Below are 18766 nucleotides of genomic sequence, written 5' to 3' on the forward strand. Positions count from 1 at the left end.
GAGTAGGTTGTGCCAGGGTATCCATGGAGTAGGTTGTGCCAGGGTATCCATGGAGTAGGTTGTGCCAGGGTATCCATGGAGTAGGTTGTGCCAGGGTATCCATGGAGTAGGTTGTGCCAGGGTATCCATGGAGTAGGTTGTGCCAGGGTAGCCATGGAGTAGGTTGTGCCAGGGTATCCATGGAGTAGGTTGTGCCAGGGTATCCATGGAGTAGGTTGTGCCAGGGTATCCATGGAGTAGGTTGTGCCAGGGTATCCATGGAGTAGGTTGTGCCAGGGTATCCATGGAATAGGTTGTGCCAGGGTATCCATGGAGTAGGTTGTGCCAGGGTATCCATGGAGTAGGCTGTGCCAGGGTATCCATGGAGAAGGTTGTGCCAGGGTATCCATGGAGTAGGTTGTGCCAGGGTATCCATGGAGTAGGTTGTGCCAGGGTATCCATGGAGTAGGTTGTGCCAGGGTATCCATGGAGTAGGTTGTGCCAGGGTATCCATGGAGCAGGTTGTGCCAGGGTATCCATGGAGTAGGTTGTGCCAGGGTATCCATGAAGTAGATTGTGCCAGGGTATCCATGGAGTAGGTTGTGCCAGGGTATCCATGGAGTAGGTTGTGCCAGGGTATCCATGGAGTAGGTTGTGCCAGGGTATCCATGGAGTAGGCTGTGCCAGGGTATCCATGGAGTAGGTTGTGCCAGGGTATCCATGGAGCAGATTGTGCCAGGGTATCCATGGAGTAGGTTGTGCCAGGGTATCCATGAAGTAGATTGTGCCAGGGTATCCATGGAGTAGGTTGTGCCAGGGTATCCATGGAGTAGGCTGTGCCAGGGTATCCATGGAGAAGGTTGTGCCAGGGTATCCATGGAGTAGGTTGTGCCAGGGTATCCATGGAGTAGGTTGTGCCAGGGTATCCATGGAGTAGGTTGTGCCAGGGTATCCATGGAGTAGGTTGTGCCAGGGTATCCATGGAGTAGGTTGTGCCAGGGTATCCATGGAGTAGGTTGTGCCAGGGTATCCATGGAGTAGGTTGTGCCAGGGTATCCATGGAGTAGGTTGTGCCAGGGTATCCATGGAGTAGGTTGTGCCAGGGTATCCATGGAGTAGGTTGTGCCAGGGTATCCATGGAGTAGGTTGTGCCCGGGAGTATCCATGGAGTAGGTTGTGCCAGGGTATCCATGGAGTAGGTTGTGCCAGGGTATCCATGGAGTAGGTTGTGCCAGAGTATCCATGGAGTAGGTTGTGCCAGGGTATCCATGGAGTAGGTTGTGCCAGGGAGTATCCATGGAGTAGGTTGTGCCCGGGAGTATCCATGGAGTAGGTTGTGCCAGGGTATCCATGGAGTAGGTTGTGCCAGGGAGTATCCATGGAGTAGGTTGTGCCCGGGAGTATCCATGGAGTAGGTTGTGCCAGGGTATCCATGGAGTAGGTTGTGCCAGGGTATCCATGGAGTAGGTTGTGCCAGAGTATCAATGGAGTAGGTTGTGCCAGGGTATCCATGGAGTAGGTTGTGCCAGGGTATCCATGGAGTAGGTTGTGCCAGGGTATCCATGGAGTAGGTTGTGCCCGGGAGTATCCATGGAGTAGGTTGTGCCAGGGTATCCATGGAGTAGGTTGTGCCAGGGTATCCATGGAGTAGATTGTGCCAGGGTATCCATGGAGTAGGTTGTGCCAGGGTATCCATGGAGTAGGTTGTGCCAGGGTATCCATGGAGTAGGTTGTGCCAGGGTATCCATGGAGTAGATTGTGCCAGGGTATCCAGGGAGTAGGTGTGCCAGGGTATCCATGGAGTAGGTTGTGCCCAGGAGTATCCATGGAGTAGGTTGTGCCAGGGTATCCATGGAGTAGGTTGTGCCAGGGAGTATCCATGGAGTAGGTTGTGCCAGGGTATCAATGGAGTAGGTTGTGCCAGGGTATCCATGGAGTAGGTTGTGCCAGGGTATCCATGGAGTAGGTTGTGCCAGGGTATCCATGGAGTAGGTTGTGCCAGGGAGTATCCATGGAGTAGGTTGTGCCAGGGTATCCATGGAGTAGGTTGTGCCAGGGTATCCATGGAGTAGGTTGTGCCAGGGTATCCATGGAGTAGGTTGTGCCAGGGTATCCATGGAGTAGGTTGTGCCAGGGTATCCATGGAGTAGGTTGTGCCAGGGTATCCATGGAGTAGGTTGTGCCAGGGAGTATCCATGGAGTAGGTTGTGCCAGGGTATCCATGGAGTAGGTTGTGCCAGGGTATCCATGGAGTAGGTTGTGCCAGGGTATCCATGGAGTAGGTTGTGCCAGGGAATCCATGGAGTAGGTTGTGCCAGGGTATCCATGGAGTAGATTTTATGAAAAAGACTGTTGGATGACTAAGTCAACTTCAACACAGAGTGTATTAGCAGGGTTCTCTGTTGGACTGATGGGACGTGTATAATGAGCTGCTCAGAACAGAACATAACGAGGGCTAGACCAGGCAGGTTCTGCTTCACTAGAAACTTAATCCTAACCAGCATTAATCTTCACCGCTAAGATGAAGGAATAGGAGGGAGAGAGGAAGATACTGTAGGGATGGAAGGAGGGAGAGAGATACTGTAGGGATGGAGGGAGGGAGAGAGATACTGTAGGGATGGAGGGAGAGAGATAATGTAGGGATGGGGGGAGGGAGAGAGATACTGTAGGGATGGAGGGAGAGAGATACTGTAGGGATGGAGGGAGGGAGAGAGATACTGTAGGGATGGAGGGAGAGAGATAATGTAGGGATGGGGGGAGGGAGAGAGATACTGTAGGGATGGAGGGAGAGAGATACTGTAGGGATGGAGGGAGAGAGAAAGATACTGTAGGGATGGAGGGAGGAAGAGATATACTGTAGGGATGGAGGGAGAGAGAGAGATATTGTAGGGATGGAGGGAGGGAGGACGATACTGTAGGGATGGAGGGAGGGAGAGATATACTGTAGGGATGGAGGGAGAGAGATACTGTAGGGATGGAGGGAGGGAGGAAGATACTGTAGGGATAGAGAGAGGGAGGAAGATACTGTAGGGATGGAGGGAGAGAGAGATACTGTAGGGATGGAGGGAGAGAGAGAGATACTGTAGGGATGGAGGGAGGGAGAGAGATACTGTAGGGATTGAGGGAGGGAGGGAGATACTGTAGGGATTGAGGGAGAAAGAGAGATACTGTAGGGATGGAGGGAGGGAGGAAGATACTGTAGGGATGGAGGGAGGGAGGAAGATACTGTAGGGATAGAGAGAGGGAGAAAGATACTGTAGGGATGGAGGGAGGGAGAGATATACTGTAGGGATGGAGGGAGGGAGGAAGATACTGTAGGGATGGAGGGAGGGAGAGATATACTGTAGGGATGGAGGGAGAGAGGAAGATACTGAAGAGATGGAGGGAGAGAGAGAGATATTGTAGGGATGGAGGGAGGGAGAGAGACACTGTAGGGATGGAGGAAGAGAGATACTGTAGGGTTGGAGGGAGGGAGAGAGATACTGTAGGGATGGAGGGAGAGAGATACTGTAGGGATGGAGGGAGGGAGAGAGATACTGTAGGGATGGAGGGAGAGAGATACTGTAGGGATGGAGGGAGAGAGAGAGATACTGTAGGGATGGAGGGAGAGAGATACTGTAGGGATGGAGGGAGAGAGAGATACTGTAGGGATGGAGGGAGGGAGAGATATACTGTAGGGATGGAGAGAGAGAGATACTGTAGGGATGGAGGGAGGGAGAGAGATACTGTAGGGATGGAGGGAGAGAGGAAGATACTGTAGGGATGGAGGGAGAGAGAGAGATATTGTAGGGATGGAGGGAGGGAGAGAGACACTGTAGGGATGGAGGGAGAGAGATACTGTAGGGATGGAGGGAGAGAGAAACTGTAGGGATGGAGGGAGAGAGAGATACTGTAGGGATGGAGGGAGAGAGATACTGTAGGGATGGAGGGAGAGAGAGATACTGTAGGGATGGAGGGAGAGAGATACTGTAGGGATGGTGCGAGAGAGATACTGTAGGGATGGAGTGAGGGAGAGATTCTGTAGGGATGGAGGGAGAGAGATACTGTAGGGATGGAGGGAGGGAGAGAGATACTGTAGGGATGGAGGGAGAGAGATACTGTAGGGATGGAGGGAGAGAGAAACTGTAGGGATGGAGGGAGAGAGAGAGATACTGTAGGGATGGAGGGAGAGAGATACTGTAGGGATGGAGGGAGAGATAGATACTGTAGGGATGGAGGGAGAGAGATACTGTAGGGATGGAGGGAGAGAGAGATACTGTAGGGATGGAGGGAGAGAGAGAGATACTGTAGGGATGGAGGGAGAGAGGTAGATACTGTAGGGTTCGAGGGAGGGAGAGAGATACAGTAGGGATAGAGGGAGGGAGGAAGATAGAAGTCCCTCTGATCTATATGGTGAGAGGTATAGTATCTCTGATCTATATAGTAAGAGGTATTGTATCTCTGATCTATATGGTAAGAGGTATAGTATCTCAGATCTATATAGTAAGAGGTGTAGTATCTCTGATTTATATAGTAAGAGGTATAGTATCTCAGATCTACATAGTAAGAGGTATAGTATCTCTGATCTATATAGTAAGAGGTATAGTATCTCTGATCTTTGCGGTAAGAGGTATAGTATCTCTGATTTATAGGGAGTAAGATATATTGTATCTATGATCTATATAGTAAGAGGTATAGTATATCTGATCTATATGTGAAGAGGTATATTATCTCTGATCTATGTGGTTAGAAGTGTATTATCTTTCTCAGATTGAGGTAGAAATTCATGATTCCCTACTTGGCCACATGGGGGCACTCTAACCACAGAAAGTGAATTTGTTTCTTCTCCTTTCAGTGGTCCCTGTATTTAGACCTGAAGGGTTGGCTACTCTCTCTTTTTCTTTCTCTCTCTCTCTCCCTACCACCATCTCTCACCCTACCTCTCTCTCTCTCTCTCTCTCTCTATCTCTCTCTCTCTCTCTCTCCCTACCACCATCTCCCTCCCTCCCTCCCTCTCTCTCTCTTTCCCTGCCTCCATCTCTCTCTCTCACTCTTTCTCTCTCTCTTTCCCTACCTCCATCTCTCGCTATATTTCCTACCCCTGGGGTTGCTAGGATTTCCAGTAAACAGTAAACATTACACATACAGTAATTTCAAAACAATAAATACATTACGAATGTCATATTATACATATATATATATACAGTGTTGTAACGATGTACAAATCTCTCTCTCTCTCTCTCTCTCTCGCTCTGTCTTTCTCTGTCTCCCCTGTCTCTCTTTGCCTTTCTCGCTCTCTGTCTTTCTCTCTCTGTCTCCCTCTCTCTCTCCCTGTCTCCCTCCCTCTCTCTTTCTCTCTCTCTCTCTCTCTTGCTCTCTCTCTCTGACTCCCCTATCTCTCTCTCTCTCTCTCTCTCTCTCTCTCTCTAGCTCTCTCTCTCTCTCTCTCTCTCTCTCTCTCTCTCTCTCTCTCTCTCTCTCTCTCTCGCTCTCCCTCCAATGTTCTCTGGTTCTTCTTATTATGTCTCTCCACCACAGGTTGTGATTACGTAACCATGGCGATCATTAGCGTGAACACAGGGACTGTCGTGCTGATGGTTAACTGAGAGATAGAGAGAGAGAGAGAGAGAGACTAAGGAAGAACACATTTAGTGCCCCTCATGAGGCAAACGCTCCTTAAATCATCTAGTGACTTGGCGTGTGTCTGGGAGTGGAGGCTGTGAGTGCCAAATGTGAGCGCTGTATGTGAGCTCCGTATGTGAGCGCTATTTCAGCGCCGTATGTGAGCGCCGTATGTGAGCGCTGTATGACAAAGATAACAGGAGGTTGGTAACTTTTATAGTTCACAGGAAATAGTGTTTACGGGGTTCTTAGAGAAAAGTTGACTTGGCTCTGACCTGCAATAGCTAGCCAGATGTTTCAATCTCACCTGTTTGTAATGGTAATAGCTAGCCAGATGTTTCAATCTCACCTGTTTGTAATGGTAATAGCTAGCCAGATGTTTCAATCTCACCTGTTTGTAATGGTAATAGCTAGCCAGATGTTTCAATCTCACCTGTTTGTAATGGTAATAGCTAGCCAGATGTTTCAATCTCACCTGTTTGTAATGGTAATAGCTAGCCAGATGTTTCAATCTCACCTGTTTGTAATGGTAATAGCTAGCCAGATGTTTCAATCTCACCTGTTTGTAATGGTAATAGCTAGCCAGATGTTTCAATCTCACCTGTTTGTAATGGTAATAGCTAGCCAGATGTTTCAATCTCACTGTGATTGAAACAGTTTGCAAATCAGACCCTGGACCACCCTGTTGTCCTACCGCCATTCAGATCAGTCCCCGGTCCACCCTGTTGTCCTACCACCATTCAGAACAGTCCCTGGTCCACCCTGTTGTCCTGCCACTATTCAGATCAGTCCCTGGTCCACCCTGTTGTCCTACCGCCATTCAGATCAGTCCCCGGTCCACCCTGTTGTCCTACCACCATTCAGAACAGTCCCCGGTCCACCCTGTTGTCCTACCGCCATTCAGATCAGTCCCCGGTCCACCCTGTTGTCCTACCACCATTCAGATCAGTCCCCGGTCCACCCTGTTGTCCTACCACCATTCAGAACAGTCCCTGGTCCACCCTGTTGTCCTACCACTATTCAGATCAGTCCCTGGTCCACCCTGTTGGCTTACCGCCCTTCAGATCAGTCCCTGGTTCACCCTGTTGTCCTACCACCATTCAGATCAGTCCCTGGTCCACCCTGTTGTCCTACCACTATTCAGATCAGTCCCTGGTCCACCCTGTTGTCCTACCGCCATTCAGATCAGTCCCTGGTTCACCCTGTTGTCCTACCACCATTCAGATCAGTCCCTGGTCCACCCTTCAATTTCTCTGGCAATACTTCATATTAGGGAAATACATTTGGCACACCGCGTGAGAACTAAATACACACTGCGTGAGAACTAAATTCACTTAGTCAGGTCAGGAGGACGGTACATAATTAAACACACGATTTGCAAATTGACCACAAGAAGCCCAAACAGTTATAATATTTGACAAAAACAATAATTTCAAACCTTGATTACTTTTGTATACGATCACTTATCTCTATTATACGAGGGAAGACTTGAGAACAGATTTCCAAAATTAATATCACTTGGAGCTGGTGTCTTATGTCCAACAGTGACATGTTTAAAATTATATATATATATATATTTATATATATATACTTGATTTATTTATTTATTTTAGCTCAGAAATCAAATAAAACTACCCACCGGCCAAATTCCGCCCCCTGGCAGCCAGTGAATAAATGGTCAGCAGATGGCGCCGTGATCCGCTCACTACTTTTCTTGCTGAAAGGATGGATAGAAATGTAGCATTCTCCCATAGGGATTTTCTAACAAGACTTTTTAAGAAATTCCACTTAAATTGTCCACAGTGACACTTGAATTACAGAGAAAGATTACATATCAGAAGTGCCTTCAGTCTGAATATCCGAGAAAGGTGTTGATGAAATTAGAAACTGCTATTTTTCAAAGCAAATCATGAAGGAAAGCTAACTAGCTAACTAGATAACTATTGAAGGAGAAACAGAAACAGAATTAGTTACTGTCACAATTTCCTCCGAAAGTCGGTCCCTCTCCTTGTTCGGGCAACGTTCGGCGGTCGACGTCACCGGTCTTCTAGCCATCGCCGATCCACCTTTCATTTTCCATTTGTTTTGTCTTGTCTTCCCACACACCTGGTTTCAATCCCATCAATTACATGTTGTGTATTTAACTCTCTGTTCCCCCTCATGTCCTTGTCTGGTATTGGTGATTGTAAGAGTTTGTGCACGTTATGTCTGGCGTGCGAAGGGTTTTGTCCCATTGTATGGTTGACGGTTTTGTTGACGGTGATTTTTATCATTAAACTGCGCCGTTGTAACACAGTCTCTGCTCTCCTGCGCCTGACTTCTCTACCGCCAACGACAGATTATATTATATATATTATATTATTATTGTTACTCGAAGTGAAAATGCAGCGTGTATTGACTGGATATCTATTCGATCACAGCTAAAGGGGCTGTGACAAATCGAAGCTACGTCGTTCTCCCGCTAAAGGGGCTGTGACAAATCGAAGCTACGTCGTTCTCCCGTCTGCAGCAACTGTTGCACAAGTTAGGTAGCTAAGTCCTTATACCTAAAGGTTGACCCCAACATACGTTATTTTGTTTCCTCTCTACTGTAGCTAGCTAGGCTAGGCTACAGCTAGGCTAGGCTACAGCTAGGCTAGCTAGCCAATCAAATCAATGCTTGTCTGAAGTTCAATAGCACAATGCGGCATTGAACGCCCGATCGATTAAGCACCTGGTCTAAAGTAGTGCACTACCCCTATGGGTCCTGGTCTAAAGTAGTGCACTACCCCTATGGGTCCTGGTCTAAAGTAGTGCACTACCCCTATGGGCCCTGGTCTAAAGTAGTGCTCTACCCCTATGGGTCCTGGTTTAAAGTAGTACACTACCCCTATGGGTCCTGGTCTAAAGTAGTGCACTACCCCTATGAGTCCTGGTTTAAAGTAGTGCACTACCCCTACACTAGTAGCAGAATGTTATATGTAGGTCCATATTACCTTGATTGTTGGTAGTAGCTTCTCCTGGTCATATTTCCAATGTTATTTGGACAGTTTCCTCACAGATCCATACATAGACAGGTCTCCAGCATGAGATGGCTGTGGACTCTCAAACAGTGAATTCCTGATCTATCTTCACTTTTCTACCTGACAATTGTGTAGTTCAAACAACATACTGAAATGCAAGAGGCTGAAAAAAGTATAACAATATCAAAACATGACATTTTTTTGTTTTCATTCAAGTCCATTAACAACATGATTGTAATTGAGTCATCGGTACAATCCATATGAACCTACTGGACCTTCTCAATTACTTACATAGAGCATAATCACAAACAAAAGATTACTCACTGTATTTTAAATGATGATGAAGTAATGCTGGATGAATCAAACAGGGGGTATAATAGAGACAGAGAGAGTCTACAAGCTGTCTGTGTCGTCATTCGCCTCAGTCCCCTAGTGCAGTGGGGCAGTTTACAATCACCAGAGAGGGCATAATAGAGAGAGAGAGAGAGAGAGAGAGAGTCTACAAGCTGTCTGTGTCGTCATTCGCCTCAGTCCCCTAGTGCAGTGGGGCAGTTTACAATCACCAGAGAGGGCATAATAGAGAGAGAGAGAGAGAGAGAGAGAGTCTACAAGCTGTCTGTGTCGTCATTCGTCTCAGTCCCCTAGTGCAGTGGGGCAGTTTACAATCACCAGAGAGGGTATAATAGAGAGAGAGAGAGAGAGAGAGTCTACAAGCTGTCTGTGTCGTCATTCGTCTCAGTCCCCTAGTGCAGTGGGGCAGTTTACAATCACCAGAGAGGGTATAATAGAGAGAGAGAGAGAGAGAGAGTCTACAAGCTGTCTGTGTTGTCATTCACCTCAGTCCCCTAGTGCAGTGGGGCAGTTTACAATCACCAGAGAGGGTATAATAGAGAGAGAGAGAGAGAGAGAGAGAGAGAGTCTACAAGCTATCTGTGTCGTCATTCGTCTCAGTCCCCTAGTGCAGTGGGGCAGTTTACAATCACCAGAGAGGGTATAATAGAGAGAGAGAGAGAGAGAGAGTCTACAAGCTGTCTGTGTCGTCATTCGTCTCAGTCCCCTAGTGCAGTGGGGCAGTTTACAATCACCAGAGAGGGTATAATAGAGAGAGAGAGAGAGAGAGTCTACAAGCTGTCTGTGTTGTCATTCACCTCAGTCCCCTAGTGCAGTGGGGCAGTTTACAATCACCAGAGAGGGTATAATAGAGAGAGAGAGAGAGAGAGAGAGAGAGAGTCTACAAGCTGTCTGTGTCGTCATTCGTCTCAGTCCCCTAGTGCAGTGGGGCAGTTTACAATCACCAGAGAGGGTATAATAGAGAGAGAGAGAGAGAGAGAGAGAGTCTACAAGCTGTCTGTGTCGTCATTCGTCTCAGTCCCCTAGTGCAGTGGGGCAGTTTACAATCACCAGAGAGGGTATAATAGAGAGAGAGAGAGAGAGAGAGAGTCTACAAGCTGTCTGTGTTGTCATTCGCCTCAGTCCCCTAGTGCAGTGGGGCAGTTTACAATCACCAGAGAGGGTATAATAGAGAGAGAGAGAGAGAGAGAGAGTCTACAAGCTGTCTGTGTTGTCATTCACCTCAGTCCCCTAGTGCAGTGGGGCAGTTTACAATCACCAGAGAGGGTATAATAGAGAGAGAGAGAGAGAGAGAGAGAGTCTACAAGCTGTCTGTGTTGTCATTCGCCTCAGTCCCCTAGTGCAGTGGGGCAGTTTACAATCACCAGAGAGGGTATAATAGAGAGAGAGAGAGAGAGAGTCTACAAGAGAGAGGGGGTCGCCTTGGACTAGATGGATTTTTCAGATCCTCTGGAGAACCCTTCAGTTGTAAATAACCTGATTCATATTATCAACCAGGGCCCAGTTTCCCGATAGCAATGAAACGTTGGCTTATGTGGGTTTTAACGATGCATCTTTCCTACAATGGCTAGACGTGCTTTTCCCAAAACGCCACGTTTTGGAGCAGCTCTCAGATCAGCTTTCTCAATTCAAATGTTACCAAGACATTAGAATTCTTCCACAATACTGGCGACAGATCAGCTCCTAGAAAGATATGATCCCACTATGACTGATAATATTGAGGCGGCTTGTTCTAATGCTCACCCTATAACAATGCACTAACTCACGATTTGGCACATCATTGTCCACACTTTGTTACGCATGAAATACAATCAGGCCAAAATCACAGACTGTAGCTTACACTTAGCAAAATAGAACTTCATTGAAAGAACATGAAATATATGTTTGATACTATTTAATTATATAGGCTTGTATCTTTTTATCTTTTTATTTCACTCATTTCCATTTGAAGCATATTTGTATGATTTGTTTGCTTGAAACAATTGCAGAGACATTGACAAATTTGTATTTGTAGTCAACTTCATTGTGAGGTCACAAACAGATAGATACACATCTTGATTCTATGTTTAGTGGAGGTCTTCTGTGTACAAAGTGACGCGGTAGGGGGAAAAAAAACACATCTAACTTACTGATCTACAAGTGGTCTGAGGCAGTCTGTAAATAACAAGTGTTTTGGAACAGGGTTGGAGAGCCCCCCCTATCAGATAAATCCATTTCATCTAAACTAGATGCCCTCAATCTCACACAAATTATCAAGGAACCTACCAGGTACAACCCCAAATCCGTAAACATGGACACCCTCATAGATATCATCCTGACCAACTTGCCCTCTAAATACACTTCTGCTGTTTTCAACCAAGATATCAGTGATCACTGCCTCATTGCCTGCATCCGTAATGGGTCAGCGGTCAAACGACCTCCACGCATCACTGTCAAAAGCTCCTTAAAACACTTCTGCAAGCAGGCCAATCTAATCGCCCTGGCCCGGGTATCCTGGAAGGATATTGACCTCGTCCCGTCAGTAGAGGATGCCTGGTTGATCTTTAAAAGTTCTTTCCTCACCATCTTAAATAAGCATGCCCCATTCAAAACTAAGAACAGATATAGCCCTTGGTTCACTCCAGACCTGACTGCCCTTGACCAGCACAAAAACACCCTGTGACGGACTGCACTAACATTGAATAGTCCTCCGCGATATGCAACTTTTCAGGGAAGTCAGGAACCAGTACACACAGTCGGTTAGGAAAGGAAAGGCTAGCTTTTTCAAACAGAAATTTGCATACTGCAGCCCTAATTCCAAAACGTTTTGGGACACTGTAAAGAAATCTGAGGTTTGTAGTTTTTCAACTCATTGCCTATTGAATACACAGTGTCTATGGGGTCATATTGCACTTCCTAAGGCTTCCACTAGATGTCAACAGTCTTTAGAACCTTGTTTCAGGCTTCTACTGTGAAGGGGGGGGGGGGGGGGGGATGAGAGGGGAATGAGTCAGAGGTCTGCCAGAGAGGCGTGAGCTTACCACGCGTGTTCACGTGAGAGATAGCTTGCTTTCTCGCGTTCCATTGCATTTCTACAGACAAAGGAATTCTCTGGTTGGAACATTATTGAAGATTTATGTTAAAAACATCCTAAAGATTGATTCTATACATCGTTTGACATGTTTCTACGGACTCCAAAGGAACTTTTTGACTTTTCGTCTGCTTGCGCATCATAAATTTGCATTACTTGACTCCACAACATGGCGGATATCTGTATTGCTTGATTTGTTGTCTGAGCGCTGTACTCAGATTATTGCATGTGTCGTGTCTTTACCATCATTAAACTGAAGACTTTTAGTTTTTATCAAAGATTCTCTGTAATTAGTATTACGCTGATGAATAATGTAACTGTAATTAACTAGGAAGGCGGGCCACCAAGGAAAAATATTCAGATTACAAAGTTATCATTTCCTAAAATAACTTTTCAGATATTTTATATCTGATCAAAAAGTCTCCTGATTAATGAATTATTTACTTTACCTCACGTTAGTCTCATTCCAAACGTCGTAAATTGTTGGTTATCTGCACGAACCCAGTCTTCACTATGAGTCATCCATACATCAATTGTCTTAAATCATTTATTTACTAAGTAATTCACAGAAAATGCATAAACAAACAAAGTCAATATGGTTACAAGAAATGATAAGGGAATGTGAACAAGGAAGTTAACTGCCTTGTTCAGGGGAACAGTGGGTTAACTGCCTTGTTCAGGGGAACAGTGGGTTAACTGCCTTGTTCAGGGGAACAGTGGGTTAACTGCCTTGTTCAGGGGAACAGTGGGTTAACTGCCTTGTTCAGGAGAACAGTGGGTTAACTGCTTTGCTCAGGGGATTGTGGGTTAACTGCCTTGTTCAGGAGAACAGTGGGTTAACTGTCTGGTTCAGGGGAACGGTGGGTTAACTGCCTTGTTCAGGGGAACAGTGGGTTAACTGCCTTGTTCAGGGGAACAGTGGGTTAACTGTCTGGTTCAGGGGAACAGTGGGTTAACTGTCTTGTTCAGGAGAACAGTGGGTTAACTGCCTTGCTCAGGGGAACAGTGGGTTAACTGTCTTGTTCAGGAGAACAGTGGGTTAACTGCCTTGTTCAGGGGAACAGTGGGTTAACTGTCTTGTTCAGGAGAACAGTGGGTTAACTGTCTTGTTCAGGAGAACAGTGGGTTAACTGTCTTGTTCAGGAGAACAGTGGGTTAACTGCCTTGCTCAGGGGAACAGTGGGTTAACTGTCTTGTTCAGGAGAACAGTGGGTTTGATCAGGACAATGTGTGATCATTCTGAAGTCCTATACAAATTCTACAGTCACAAGACGGGGGATTTCAAATGGAGCCTGATATCTGGACACTGACTATTGCTCCCTAACCTCTCACATATTAACTCCTGCTGAATTAAACATTTCTTGCAGTAAAATTATACACCAAATATAAGCTAAATTATGACTAGGGAACAGGAGTGGAGAAATATGATTTATTTCATTATTGAGAAAATGGGGACCGCCTGTAGAGGTCTTTATCAACCAAATATCATACTGTCCAAGACTAACAGAGATATTATACCGTCCAAGACTAACAGAGATATTATACCGTCCAAGACTAACAGAGATATTATACCGTCCAAGACTAACAGAGATATTATACCGTCCAAGACTAACAGAGATATTATACCATCCAAGACTAACAGAGATATTATACCGTCTAAGACTAACAGAGATATTATACCATCCAAGACTAACAGAGATATTATACCATCCAAGACTAACAGAGATATTATACCATCCAAGACTAACAGAGATATTATACCATCCAAGACTAACAGAGATATTATACCGTCTAAGACTAACAGAGATATTATACCATCCAAGACTAACAGAGATATTATACCATCCAAGACTAACAGAGATATTATACCATCCAAGACTAACAGAGATATTATACCATCCAAGACTAACAGAGATATTATACCGTCTAAGACTAACAGAGATATTATACCATCCAAGACTAACAGAAATATTATACCATCCAAGACTAACAGAGATATTATACCATATGCATTCAAGACAAAATCTGAAATCTGATCAGAAAAACGTTGTGTCGTTTTCAAAGAGTTCTATTTCCTTATAACTGGTCAAACTGATGTCAGTTGGAAATGTTGCACAGAAAATCTTTTTTTTTTAGTTGCGTTATTATCGTTAGGTCCCTAAACGTCTTTACAAACATTTATAAAAATCTGTTTTTCACTTTGTCATTATGGGGTGTTGTGTCTAGATTGATGAGGGGGGAAAAAACGATGTAATCCATTTTAGAAATAAGGCTGTAATGTAACAAAATGTGGAAAAAGTCAAGAGGTCTGAATACTTTCTGAATGCTCTGTATGCTGTCTCTCTCGTCTTGCTACAGTTAATGTCCTTTAAATATACACAGAGGGTTCTACCTGGAACCAAAAAGGGTTCTACCCTGGAACCAAAAATGGTTCTACGTGGAACCAAAAAGGGACAAAGAGCCCTTTTGGAACCCTTTTTTGTAAGCGTGTAGTTGATGTCGGTAGCTCCATCTTTAAGCCTAGGATGTCTTGTGTGTATCTGTCCTGAGCTAGGACTCTCTCAGGACTCATTTGATTGCTTTCACTAAAAGCCAAGTCGAAACCATATGTGTGAGTCAGAGGACAACAGAAGCACATTACACTCCTCATGTTCCTGTTCACCCTGAAGAAGGCGATGCCGAAACATTGGTGGCTTACCCAATACATTACTGGGGAGCTTGTATTTAAAGAGTGTGCAACTTTCTTTCTTTCTTCCAGTATCACAACCGGCTGTGATTGGGTGTCCCGTAGAGCGGCGCACAGCGTCGTCCGGATTTGGCCGGGGTAGGCCGTCAATGTAAATAAGAATTTGTTCTTAACTGACTTGCCTAGTTAAATAAAGGTTAAATTAAAAATAAATAAATACATTTCTCTTTCTTTCTTTCTTTCTCTCTTTCTTTCTTTCTTTCTTTCTTTCTTTCTTTCTTTCTTTCTTTCTTTCTTTCTTTCTTTCTTTCTTTCTCTCTTTCTTTCTTTCTTTCTTTCTTTCTTTCTTTCTTTCTATCTATAGCCTACAGTTTACTAGCCTTTAGTTAGCATCTCTACCACCTTCTTGGGGTGTGTGTTAGCTCATGTTTTTTTTATTAGTCTTTGCAAGATGTGTCACAGTTTTTTTGGACGAAACGCATCACAACCCTTAAGTCTGAAGATGCATTCACCGAACATCTGTTTGAATTTGATCCAATGTGACCTTTCGAGATCTGCTCTTGGCAATGAGGAGGTTTTGTTCTCTCAGATGCATCTATTTTTGTTTTACTTAACCACTGGGGAGATAATGAGATCCAGAGACGTCAGTCTGTGTAGAGGAATGTTCTGATGCAGCTAATGCTCCCTTTACTTAACCACTGGGGAGATAATGAGATGCAGAGACGTCAGTCTGTGTAGAGGAATGTTCTGATGCAGCTAATGCTCCCTTTACTTAACCACTGGGGAGATAATGAGATCCAGAGACGTCAGTCTGTGTAGATGAATGTTCTGATGCAGCTAATGCTCCCTTTACTTAACCACTGGGGAGATAATGAGATCCAGAGACGTCAGTCTGTGTAGAGGAATGTTCTGATGCAGCTAATGCTCCCTTTACTTAACCACTGGGGAGATAATGAGATGCAGAGACGTCAGTCTGTGTAGAGGAATGTTCTGATGCAGCTAATGCTCCCTTTACTTAACCACTGGGGAGATAATGAGATCCAGAGACGTCAGTCTGTGTAGATGAATGTTCTGATGCAGCTAATGCTCCCTTTACTTAACCACTGGGGAGATAATGAGATCCAGAGACGTCAGTCTGTGTAGATGAATGTTCTGATGCAGCTAATGCTCCCTTTACCTTCACAATGCTTGATACATATCTTATCACGTCGATTCACAACAAACGGTCAAATCATCTACACACTTTTCCAACGACAACGTAAAGGTGGACTGAGAAAAACAAACCTGACACATTGTGATGGAGATTGTTTTAGTAAGGTAACTTAGATTGACGCACCAGTGTGTCTATTGTTTCATGGGGATTAAAAGAGATCAGGAAATCATTTTATAGTTTCTCCCATATTGGTTTGAATGGGTTTGCAGTTTTTTTTTGCTTACCTCTGGTAAATGTATTCCTTTTATGTATATATAGTTAATAAACTAGTTATGTAGCTGCAACTGTCTAGTGTCTGTAGCTTGAACTGTTGAAGAGCGCTACCATTTTGGAAACCAACCACTTTAGGCTGCCATCAACATGTTGTTTTTTTGGAATACTTCTAATGCACAGGAATACTGTTTGGTGGCAGGGCTTGTTATCAGACCTTTCAGGGGGAAAAAAAACTGGAAATTAATATAAAAAAAGAATATTTAAGTGAAATATTATCTTTTACAAGAAGCTGAAAAGGACAGGAAATTCAAAAGCTAATTTGACCCATGCACTAACAAGGCTTTTCAGCATCATCAGCTTGGCTGGAGCAGCTTTATTGATCTGTAGTTCAACAACAGATGTCCTCACATTGGGTGGTTTGATTAGGATTCAAACCTTCTCTTATCCCCTGGGTATTTAAACCTGTGTTTTCTGTCTGTCTGTGCCAGTTCATCTAGTTCCAAGTCAACCAGTGTGTTTTCTGTCTGTCTGTGCCAGTTCATCTAGTTCCAAGTCAACCAGTGTGTTTTCTGTCTGTCTGTGCCAGTTCATCTAGTTCCAAGTCAACCAGTGTGTTTTCTGTCTGTCTGTGCCAGTTCATCTAGTTCCAAGTCAACCAGTGTGTTTTCTGTCTGTCTGTGCCAGTTCATCTAGTTCCAAGTCAACCAGTGTGTTTTCTGTCTGTCTGTGCCAGTTCATCTAGTTCCAAGTCAACCAGTGTGTTTTCTGTCTGTCTGTGCCAGTTCATCTAGTTCCAAGTCAACCAGTGTGTTTTCCCCGCTCTCCCTCCTTTTCTATTCTCTTTTGCTAGTGCTCCTGGTTTTGACCCTTGCCTGTTTTCTGGACTCTGTATCCACCTGCCTGACCAAGTTTACATACACCTTAGCCAAATACATTTAAACTCAGTTATTCACAATCCAAAAATTCCTTGTTTTAGGTCAGTTAGGATCACCACTTTATTTTAAGAATATGAAATGTCAGAATAATAGTAGAGAGAATGATTTATTTCAGCTTTTATTTCTTTCATCACATTCCCAGTGGGTCAGAAGTTTGCATACACTCAATTAGTATTTGGTAGCATTGCCTTTAAATTGTTTAACTTGGGTCAAATGTTTCAGGTGCCTTCCAAAACCTTCCCACAATAAGTTGGGTGAATTTTTGCCCATTTTGCAAGTTCCTATGCCTTCCTACTAGATGTCAACAGTCTTTAGAAATTTTTTCAGGCTTGTATTCTTATAAATGAGGGAGTAAGAGCAGTCTGAATTAGTGGACCCTGCCGTGTCACAGAGCGTTTTCATAAGTGCGACCAGAGAGAGTGCCTTTCTTGTTTACCTTTTATATTGATGACGTTATTGTCCGGTTTAAATATTATAGATCATTTAGGCTAAAAACAACCTGAGGATTGAATATAAACATCGTTTGACGTGTTTCTATGAACTTTACGGATACAATTCGACTTTTTTTGTCTGCCTGTTTTGACTGCGTTTGAGCCTGTGGATTACTGAAGAAAACGCGCTAACAAAACAGAGGTTTTTGGATATAAAGAGAGACTTTATCGAACAAAAGGAATATTTATTGAGTAAGTGAATGTCTTCTGAGTGCCACCATATGAAGATCATCAAAGGTAAGGGATTAATTTTATCTCTATTTCTGAGTTTTGTAACGCTTCTGCTTGGCTGGTTACTGTTTGTAATAATTTGTCAACTGGGCCATGTTCTCAAATAATCGCATGGTATGCTTTCGCCGTAAAGCATTTTTTAAATCTGACACCGTGGTTGGAGTCACAAGAAGTTCATCTTTAAACTTATGTAAAATATGTTTTGTTTTCTGAATTTTTATAATGAGTATTTCTGTAATTTAATTTGGTGCTCTGCAACCTCACTGGATGTTGGCCAGGTGGGACGCTAGTGTCCCGCATACCCTAGAGAGGTTAATGGCTACGTCCCAAATCGAACACTATTCCCTTTAGAATATTACTTTTGACAAGAGTCCCATGGGTCCAGGTCTAAAGAAGTGCACTGCATAGGGAATAGGGTGCTGTTTGGAATGCAGATAAACTCTTCATCTAGCTGTGTGAATTATCTCAATCTGAAGTCCATGGTTTTCCATATCCCACAGAGCTATATTAGGAACAAATAGTGCTGTCTTCTTGCAGACTGGGGAAGTGTGTGTGTGTGTGCATGTGTGTGTGTGTGTGTGTACACACCAGTGTAATGAGGAGATGATGCCCAGTCTAAGTTTGAATACGGCTCTCCTGTGTTAGCCTGCTGAGCTAAAGCCTCTCCTGTGTTAGCCTGCTGAGCTAAATCCTCTCCTGTGTTAGCCTGCTGAGCTAAAGCCTGTCCTGTGTTAGCCTGCTGAGCTAAAGCCTCTCCTGTGTTAGCCTGCTGAGCTAAGGCCTAGGCCAGGTCTCAGTCAAGGTTACTCATCATGCCAGCATGGTTCACCTGCCAGCGAAGACCAGCTCTGCCTCTCTCTGCCCGTCTCTCCTCAGTACCTGAAAGAGGTAATACTACCATTAGCCTCTTCTCAAGAGCCTAACAATTACACCTCTAATTTGATTGGATTAGCAATTAGTACTCAGTGTGGGTGAGAGGCTGACACACACCGAC

This window comes from Oncorhynchus mykiss, chromosome 32 (assembly GCF_013265735.2).
Source record: "Oncorhynchus mykiss isolate Arlee chromosome 32, USDA_OmykA_1.1, whole genome shotgun sequence".
NCBI lineage: Eukaryota > Metazoa > Chordata > Actinopteri > Salmoniformes > Salmonidae > Oncorhynchus > Oncorhynchus mykiss.